This window comes from Otolemur garnettii, unplaced genomic scaffold (genome assembly GCF_000181295.1).
Source record: "Otolemur garnettii isolate 467f Iridium unplaced genomic scaffold, OtoGar3 scaffold00007, whole genome shotgun sequence".
NCBI classification, from domain to species: Eukaryota; Metazoa; Chordata; class Mammalia; order Primates; family Galagidae; genus Otolemur; species Otolemur garnettii.
In genome coordinates this window covers 23,974,297-23,984,624 of record NW_003852402.1, presented here as the reverse complement: position 1 = coordinate 23,984,624, position 10,328 = coordinate 23,974,297, and the positions used below count along the sequence as shown (strand labels likewise).

The following is a 10,328-nucleotide window of genomic DNA, read 5'->3' as shown; positions in this document are numbered from 1 at the left end:
AGTTTCTTTTAGCCCATTTTAGATATAAGACCACAGCACACCCAGGATGAAGACAATATGTTTTGTCTTTGAATCTGCAAACCATGTTAATGCAGGGCAGTGCCTGTGGCTCAAAGGAGTAGGGCACCAGCCCCACACACCGGAGGTGGTGGGTTCAAATCCAGCCCCAGCCAGAAACTGCAAAAAACAAACAAACAAACAAAAAAACAGGTTAATATATTTCCATAGAATTCATAAAATTTTTTTTATTAGGTATGTTTTTAGGGTGTTGTGATTCTAATATCCAATACATTTGTTTCCTTGTTTTTACATATGATTTTATAACTATTTTTCCATACATAGATTTTTCATGAACTGTCATCTTTATGATGGCACAATGATTTATCATTGCTATTAGATCAATTTGGGGAAAATACCAAAGATGCTGTTACATTGCCCATTTCTTTATTACTCAGTATGATTCTTTCAATTTATCAAAATAATAAATAAAACATCAGTGAATATTTCCCTTTATTTTTTTTAAGTTTTTTTTTTATTAAATCATAGCTGTTAATTAATGCAATCACAGGGTACAGTGTGGTGTTTTCATATACATCTTGAAATACTCTCATCAAACTGGTTAACGTAGCCTTCATGTCATTGCCTTAGTTATTGAGTTAAGACATTCATACTCTGCTTTTAGAAAGATTCACTTGTACCCTTGTAGGATAAACCATAGAGGTGACCCCACCAATCACCCTCCTTCCACCCATCCACCCCCCTCCTCTGCCCTCTCCTATCCCCCTCCCCATATTCTAAGGCTATAATTAGATTATAGAATATTTTCCTTAATGTGGCTTTTTATATACTTTTAATGTTCCAGTGGGGTGCTGAGTTTTCTTGGTCAAGGACAGTAGCGGACATCATTAATAGTTACCCACATCTGTTTCTCCGTTCCTTATGAGCCTGTAGAAAACTTCACTTCTCAGCGTCCTTGTCATTGGGCAGGGCCCTATGAGGAGCTCTGGACAATAAAGTGTGAAGGGAAGTGATGTGTGAGTTTCTTGGATGTGGCTGTGGAAAGCCTGCGCATGGTCTCCTGCCAGGGCAACCAATGACACTCCAGACTGCAGAGTCCTTGAGTGACACAAAACCTCCCCCTCCAGCAGCCTGAGATGGGTATGTTGAGTGAGCAAGAAGTGAATCCTTCTTATGATAAACTTCCACAGTGCTAGGGTTATTTTTTTTTGCCCCTGCTAACCTAGTCTATCCTGACCAATACAAAGACTCGAGTATGTATTAGCAAATGGCTCTACGGTTGGTATACAGCAGGTACCTAGTAAATATTCATGAAATCAATCAATGAGACCTGTCACCAATATTATATGAAAATGCCAATTTCATTGCTTTATCAATAGCAAAAGATTGTATTATTTGAGTGTTCTTACAACTTAATAGGCAAAAGTGTTGTTTTGGCCTTATTTTAATTTGTACTTATCTTTCTTTGCTTATTGGAAAGGCGGAATGTTTTGTCATCTGTTGTTAGCCAATTCCTCTTCTGTGTGTTATTTTACTAAAGCTCAGGAGTCTCAGTAACTATTTATTCTCAGTAACTATTGTCTGCCTTTGCTATTCTAAGTATTGGGGCTGCAGTGGTGAATAACCTTGCTGTCATGGACTTTTATTCAGGAGGAGAGAACAGTGACATATAAACAAGTACTTACCTATTTTAGGTAATGGTAAATGCTATGAAAAGTAAGTCCAAGTAAGGGGCTTAAAGACTGGCTGGTGGCTGGGTACGGTGGCTCATACCTATAATCCCTGTACTCTGGGAGACCTAGGCGGTGGATTGCTTGAACTCAGGAGTTCAAGACCAGCCTGAGCAAGAGCAAGACTCTGTCTCTACTAAAAATAGAAAAACTAGCTGGGTGTTGTGGGGCCTGTAGTCCCAGGTACAGTGTCCGGCAACACCCTGCACACTCTCTCGTCTTATCTCTCTAATCTCATCTCCCACTGCTCTCTGCTTTAGCTGGATTATCTTCTTGCTGTGTCCCCAAGACATCTAGCATGTCCCTTCCTGTCTTGTGGGCTTTGTATGTGCTGTCCCCTTGGCCTGGAACCCCCTTCTTCTCAAGATCTGCTCGGTTCATCTCCTTGTTTAAAGTGACGTTATCAGAAAGACCCTGTGTAACCACAGCCAGCCACTGTTTTTTCTTTTTGAGACAGAGTCTCAGTTGCCCTGAGTAGAGTGCCGTGGCATCATTACAGTAGCTTTAAACTCTTAGGCTTAAGTGATCCTCCTGCCTCAGCCTCCCAAGTAGCTGGGACTAGTACAGGTGCGTGCCGTAATGCCCAGCTAGTTTTTTTATTCTTAGTAGAAACAGGGTCTCACTCTTGCTTAGGCTGGCCTCAGACTCCTGAGCTCAAGTGATCTTCCTGCCTCCACCTCCGAGAGTGCTAGGATTACAGGCATGAACCACCATGCATGGGCCCATATTTGGTATTTGTAATGACTCCAGAAAATTTCATTTTAGAAATCAAAAGAACAGGGTACTGGGGTGGATAAAGTGCTTGATTTCCAGATTTGAGGGTAAGTCTCGATTGATTTAAAGCCATTGTGGTTGCATGCTGCCAACATCTGCTGTGATTTTGGAGAGGTTTGGCAGGGAGACTCCCTCTTCTGCTAGAGATGGACAAGGAAGCGTGCTGCTCGAGGCTTCTAATGGAATTCTTGTCTCACTGAAGGAAACCGGCCTTAAGATGAACTTGACAGCACAGAAAGCAGAGAAAAGAGATAAGAAGAAAGCTGCATCTTTTGTGACATTTTTATTGTGTCCTTCCTCACCTGAAATCTATTCAGAGACTTTTCAGTGACATGAGCCAGCACACTCTGCATTACGGTTTACACTGGTCTGGCCTGTGTTTTCTGTTACCTGCCACCAAGCGCGTCCTGACCCATCTAAGCAGCTTTCCCGTACATGCTGTCCACGGTTGTCAGTCAAAGTGTTCTCTCCCCACCTGCAGCCTTAGAACACAGGAAACAGCCACCCCACCAAATCTGCAAACCATTTGAGGATGAGAATTGGAGGTTTACATCATGCTCTGTGAGAGGAAAGGCCACCTTTGGAGCATATGCTGCTCCAAATCTGGGAGGAATGGATCCCAGACCTGTCAGAGCGGCGGACAGCCCCTGGCATCAGGCAAGTTCGGCTGCTCGCCCAGCAATGAAGGCCAGCCGTTCTTCTCTAGGCAATTGCTTCACTGACACTGAAGTGTCTGTAGTCATCCTTACCAATCGCCGGACCATCGGATGGTCATCCTGCATCCCAGCATCCTGCTTTTGTTTCTAAAAGTCCTCTACCAATTCGTCCTCCTTAGGGGATGGTTTAGGTTTGTGGTGAGGAGAGGCAGTGGAATCAGACTGCCTGGACGTCCCTCCTGGCTCCTCCCCAGCTGGTAAACCCAAAGGAGTGGGAAGTGCCCTGGGGGTGAGGGCAGCAGGCAGATCTGGGCCCTGAGTGCCAGCCTCAGTGCACAGGGCCACCCCTTGAGAGTGTAGGGTTGCTACACAGAAATCCCAATTGTCCTAGCTAGCCTATTCTCCTAAATTGACTTAGTGACCAAGACCATCAGCAGTTTGGGGTCTGAGTCTAAGATCCACCACCTCCAGGGTGTAAATTTCTTTAAGCCTCAGTTGCCTCATATAAAATGGAGACAAGAAGAAGGAACTTCTTCCCTCAAGTTGCTTGGAGGATATGTGAATTACCACGTGTAGTCTTAGAAAATGTCTGCCACCATCTCAGTCTGTTTGGACTCCCATCTCAGACTGTTATAACAAAGTACTGAAGTCTGGGCGGCTTAAACAGCAAATTGATTCCTCACAGTTCTGGAAGCTGAGAAGTCCAAGGTCAAGACACTGTCGGGTCCAGGGTCTGATGGGGGCTGCTTCCTGGTTTGCCCATGGCTGTGTTCTCCTTGTACCCTCCCACGGCAGAGAGTGGATGGATCTCTCCGGGGTCCTTTTTCTAGGAGAACCAATCCCATTCACGAGGGACTCCATTCTCACGACCTCATTGCCTCCCAGGGCCCTACCTGCCAACACCATCACACTGGGGGTTAGGATTTCTACATAAGGATTTGGGGCAGGGACTCATCCACCTGCAGTCCATAAGAGGCACCTGCTAAGTGTTCAATGAATATTAGCTAGCAGGTCGCTTGCAACTTCCTAAGACACAAAGTTACAGAAATACCAAGTGCAAAAATGAAAGAAAGGAAGAGGAAAGCATACACAAAGCAGAGTACTGCTGAATGTCCGGCAGGAAAAGAAATGGTTGGGACGCCTTTCAGTAGGGCTCAATCTGCCCTCTCCAGCCTGGGTGGAGTTTCTGGGCTGGAACCAGAGAGACGGAAGGGGAAGCCCAGCTATCCCCTTCCTGTTGCCACCAGTCTCTGAGGCCAGTAGCCGGTGAGGCTTTTTGTTTGCTTTACTGCTGCCTAATCCTCTTCCTAACAATAATAAGTGTTCTTCACTTTTTAATTTCACTTCACGTTTTCAGAGCCTCTCCTATCTCTCTTTATTCCCCCTCCTACCTGATCCTCCCAACAGAATCAGATAGAGCCTGTTGCTTTCCCAGTTTATAAACAGGGAGAGGGGGGCTTGGGCTCTTGGCTCACATAAGATTCCAAAACATAGGCCGGGCACAGTGGCTCAGGCCTATTGTTGGTGCACTCTGGGAGGCGGGGGGATCGTATGAGTTCAGGCGTTCAAGACCAGCCTGAGCAAGAGTGAGACCCCATCTCTATTAGAAATAGAAAAACTAGCCAGGCGTTGTGGTGGGTGCCTGGAGTCCCAGCTACTCAGAAGGCTGAGGCCAAAGAATCTCTTGAGCCCAAGAGTTTGAGGTTGCTGTGAGTTATTACACCGTGACACTCTACTTAGAGTAAAGGAGTGAGACTCTAGCTCAAAAATAGAAAAAAACAAAAGATTCAAAAAGGTGCCAAGATCATGGATTTTTTATCCATTGTTGTCATTTTTTAATGTTCAAGATTTCTTACAATTCGAACAAGTATTGCTAATTTTTTCCTTATCCTTTAATAATACTCAAAATGTCTTACTATTAAAACAACGTGTTAAGGATGAGTAGCTGGTATTGAACACCGTGGGCACCAGGCACCGTTTGAAGCACTTATACATATTAAGTCATTTACTCCTCACAGCACCCCAAGAAGATAGCTACTACTAGGACTTTTCTCCTTTTACAGGTGACATCACTGAGGCCCAGTGACCCGCCACTATTAGGTTTAAACTCAGGTGGTTTGGTTCCAGAGCCAACACTCTTAACTAGGACACTGGTTTACGTGTTCTTGGTGGAACTTTAATCACATCAGAAAAGCATTAGAAAATAAGAAAAATTTAAAAATAATTATAATCCTAATACCAGATGACTGTTAACATCTGGTTTATATAAATGATTATAAATCACACATGGGAGGTGGGAGAAGGGAGCATGTATTAGAATTATTTAGGGAGCTTTTTTTTTTTTTTTTTTGCAGTTTTTGGCGGGGGCTGGGTTTGAACCCGCCACCTCCGGCATAGGAGGCCGGTGCCCTACTCCTTGGGCCACAGGCACCTCCCAATTTAGAGAACTTTTGAAATATTCACATGTTTAAGATACTTTACTCAAGGAGGAAGGATAGGCATGAGGATTTGGGGGGAAAAATTGAGGTGATACTAACAAATAGCGTCTGTGTTTCCCTTCCACTCCCCAAAAACCCCACCACCACCCCAGTTGAATCCCACTGAGTGTCCCTCTGGTCTTTCTTCTACACAGAACTACATATGCTTACAGAAATACACACTATAAATGACAAATCAAAAACTAATAAGTGGAATAAGAAAAATACCTAAGGAAGTAGTAGATGCTGGCACATACCATAAAAAAAATTCTTTTTCTATTTTTAAAACTTCTTATGTTCAGCTGGGATCTCACCATATTGCCCAGGCTAGTCTCAAACATCTAGGCTCAAAGAAGCCTCCTACTTTGGCCTCCCAAAGTTCTGGGATTGCAGCTGTGAGCCACTGTAATGCAGCCTCATGATAAAATACTTAATCGCTCTGGATTCTTGCTGTACGTCAAGGGCACATTAGTAAGACAAATCCAAGTTTCTAGGCTGGAATCTGACAGGTTTATTTTGGCATCAATCTCCCTTGCTGTGAATTTGTTGTTTTGCTGTTTAGCATGTGGAAGTGCCAAGCTATTCCCCTGCCCAGGTTCTCACAGGGGCTTGCACCCTGGCTGATTTGTGCTGTGTAGTTTTCCAGACACAGCCTCGTGCCAGTGCGTTGGAGAAATGCCCGTGTCGATATTATTCTCCATTCAGGCCAGCTCCAGGGCTTGGGGCAGACCCAGCAGGATGCCTGGTGCATTCAGGAAGGAGCAAGACCCGAGCTGTGGAAAGGAGAATGGGAGCATGTCTGCTCCCTGTCATAGCCCAGCACGGGTCTGGTCACACTTGTCCCCGGGGACTGATGTACTCTTCTGTCCCCCTCTGTGGGCCAAGTGCTCTTTATGGGCAGGTGCAGGTCTGGTTCATTTGTCTTTCTTCTTCTTTGTATCCTGGTTGCCTGGAATAGCGCCTGGAACAGAGAGGGAGCAGCACATTTCTGCTGGGATGAATAAGGAGCATAACCACAGCGAATTCTTCCTGAGTGCCTCCCTGTGCCTCAAAGGCAGACTAATAATACAAAAGTTTCTGTAAGGCTGTTGTCCTTTGCCCCAGGTCACACAGATAAGACGCTAGCAGCCATCAAAACCAAGATGCTTTGCTCCAAAATTCAGATTCTAGGTCTCCCTCCTCTGTGTTGCCTCCCTCTCTCCTGCAAGTCAGTGACCCTAGTGGTCACCTTGGGGCCTCACTTTATTAGTCGCTCCCCTGATCAAGACCCTTCAGGGCCAGACTCTCTAGCACAACATATGAGGCTATCTATGGCTGGTCCCTGTCCCCTGTCAGCTCACCTCCTACTCCACTGTCTACCAGCTGTGTGGCCTTGTCTATGGCACTCTAACCTCTTCCCACTGGGGCTCCTTGACTGCAGAATGAGGGTAGTAATGGCAATGACATCATAACCATCATAGGGCACTACGGGGACTTGATAATCATTGGCTGTAGGCAATGCGTAGAACGGGGGTTCATAAACTTTTTAGTAAAGGGCCAGCTGGCAAATATTTTTTGGCTCTGGAGACCATATGGTCTGTGTCACTATAAGTCAAAAGTAGTGCTATGGTCTGAATGTTTATATTCCCCTCAAATTCACACACTGAAATCCTGACCCTGCTAAGGCGATAGTATGGGGGGGTGGGGCATTGGGGATATGATTAGGTTGTGAGTGTGGCGCACTCATGGTCAGCGCCATTATAAAAGAGTCCCGAAAATGCTATCAAGCCTCTCTGACCACGTGAGGACATGGTGAGAAGGTGCCATCCAGGAACCAGAAAGCCTTCACCAGACACTGAATGTGCTGGGGCCTCGATCTCGGACTTCTCAGCGTCCAGAACTGTGAGACCTAATTTCTGTTGTTCATATGGTACCCAGTCTCTGGTGTTCTGTTACAGCAGCCTCAAAGAGGCCAAGACCTGCAGCCACAGACCATGTGACAAGGCATGCGTGTGCTGCACACTGGCACACCTTTCCTTGCGGACACTGAAATTAGAATTTCAAGTAACTTTTGTGTGTCACGAAGTAGTCTTTTTATTTTTATCCCCAGCCATTTAAAAATGTAAAAACCTCTCTTACCTCATGGGTAGCACACACACAGCAGGCGCTGGGCTAGATGTGGTTCACAGGCTGTGGTCTGCTGACTCCTGCTTTAGGATGGTACCTGGTACAAAGGAAGACCTTAATAAATCTGAGAGACACCGTGTGACATAAGGAGACAAGTAGGAGGTCTATAGGGTGCCAAGGACTTTGACTTGAGATGTGTTAAGTATAACAGGTGGATTTAAGGACCCAGCGTCTGCTGAGCACTGTGGCCAGGCACCACTTTCTGTGCTTCCTCCCACTGGGTTCCCACACTGACCCTGCACTTTACACCTGTTCAAGACATGACAAGAGAGGCTCAGAGAGGTTAAGCAACATGCCCAGAGTTGCACAGCTTTTACAGAGCAGAGCTAGAAGTTGAACCCGGGTTTTAAAGAACACCAAGGCCATGCTTTTTCTATTACACCATCATTTGCTGAACACACATATTTTTTTTTGAGAGAGACAGAGTCTCACTTTATTGCCCCTGATAGAGTGCCATAATGTCACAGCTCATAGCAACCTCCAACGCCTGAGTTTAGACGAGTCTCTTGTCTAAAGTCTCTTGTCCCAAGTAGCTGGGACTACAGGCACCTGCCATAATGCCCAGCTATTTTTTTGTTGCAGTTAGGCTGGGCCGGGTTTGAACCTGCCATCCCCATTATATGGGGCTGGCGCCCTACTCTCTGAGCCACAGGCGCCGCCCTGCTGAACACATATTTTATTAAAAACCTATGATGTGCAAAGTACTGTGCCAGGTTGAGGGACACAGTGGTATAAAATATTTAGCTTTGACTCCCCCCTCCCAGAACATAGACTCTTGTAGGAGACCAGACACCCAAATAAGTCATTATAACTCAGGTGACAACCCTTATAGTAAGAATGCGTGGGAGGCACTCAGAATTGATGGTTCTAACCCATGTTTGGAAAATCGGAGAAGGCTTCCTGGAGACAGCAACATCTCAACTGAGACTCAACGAGAAAGCCCCAGGAAAGCATGAAATGGGATAATAATCCTAAGCTATAATTTCTTGCCTGCTCTAGCAGGTTGCCAGGTAGGGCATCTGGTGGCCCGGCACCCTTCTCAGGTAGGTCCCTGTGCCTTTCATCCTGGGCTGTCCTTCCGCCTCCAGCCTCTCTCACCCTGAAATGCTATCACAGATTAGCTCCCCCACCCCCAGGAGACAGAACTCACCCTGGCTCTGCTTTCCTCATTACTTACTGGATATGTCCCACGAATCAGTAAACCTGACTCGAGAGTTGGGTGGTGGGAGGGGGTTGCCGCGGGCAGGGGTCACTTCTGGAGCACGGGTTTCCGCCCTCTCCAGGCCCCCCCACTTCCTCCCTGGAGCTGCAAACAAAATCCTCCCTTTGTCTTGCTGGGAGCGACCCGCCCACCTCCGGCCATAAGGATCTCAGTTTCTACTTGAACTCAGCAAAATATTTTCTCCACAAACACAGCTCTACCTTCCTAAGAGGCATTTTGAGAAATAAAAAGTTCTCCTTACACATCAGGTGACCCTCCAGGTGAGCCAGGAGAGCTGTTACTGTCTCCATTTTACAGATGGGGAAACTGAGTAACTAGGGACGGTGTCGGGAGCTCAAGGCAGGATTGTCTAAATCCAAAGCCTCCTTTCTCAGCCACTCGCTATTCTGCTTTCTAAAACCACTCTGGTTGGGTCTGGGGAAGGCTGGGGAGGAGACAGCCTGAGAGGGAAAGCAGAGAGGGTGAGTGTAGCCAGGAACTGGGTTCCTAAGAGAACAGTTGTTTTACTAGAGACACCGGTTCCCAATTATTTCTACCTCCACAGTGTTAGGGAGAATGTTTCTTACTCTGTTCCAGAGTGAGAGAATGGGACGAGATTGGCCAAGGGACAGACACCCCAATAGGCAAAGCTTCTTCCTAAGAGAAACACAATTGCCCTTATGGCTTATGGTGCTCAGTTTGGGACTAGCCTAGATCAGAGCATCCTGGCTTGGGGCGCATTCTGCTGCTTCACCCAACCACATCCCTAAAGTGGCTATGCAGTTCTTTGATAACTGAGCAGACTCTAAGGAGGCAGAGAGAAGAGGAAACTGGAAATGAACAGAGAGGAAAAGGAAGCAACAGAGAGCTGATTCTGTATCCAAAATAGTAATTTGAGATTCAAAATGAATTCTGCTATTGAAGCCAGAAACTGGAGACATTCACATGATCTTGGCCTAGCTCTTTGGAGAGCTTGATTTTAAATCTGGGGAATGGAGTTACTGTGAAGTCAAAGGCTCAGAGTATGAATCAAGGCCTCATTTTTGGAGTCTCTAATCTGGGGATGGAGTCACTGGCAGAGTCTCAGGTGCTACAAGTGGGGAGCCTCCCCGTGTGGGTGTGTGAGCATCCTGGCCAAGCATGTGCCGGAGGAAGGCAAAGGAACAGCAGAAGGAGCCCTGCCTTCAGGAAGCCCTGAGCTGAAGCTGCAAAAATCTGCTTCCTCTCCAACCATGAAGGTCATGGTAGGATGACCTACCTCAAGCTCTGCCCCTTGAGGGCAGCTCTGTTCCCCGTACCCCAGGCC

At 46.3% G+C, this 10,328-nt stretch overlaps 1 long non-coding RNA gene across 1 annotated transcript; it reads right to left on the bottom strand.

The window, feature by feature from the left end:
• Nucleotides 1–6,156: 6,156 nt before the first annotated feature.
• Nucleotides 6,157–8,997, bottom strand: LOC111723025. The gene is made up of 3 exons (XR_002771658.1): nt 8,972–8,997; nt 7,774–7,858; nt 6,157–6,616 (listed from the first exon to the last, which is right to left on the bottom strand). It is a non-coding gene; the product is annotated as an uncharacterized LOC111723025 (long non-coding RNA).
• Between the last annotated feature and the right edge of the window lie 1,331 nt (nt 8,998–10,328).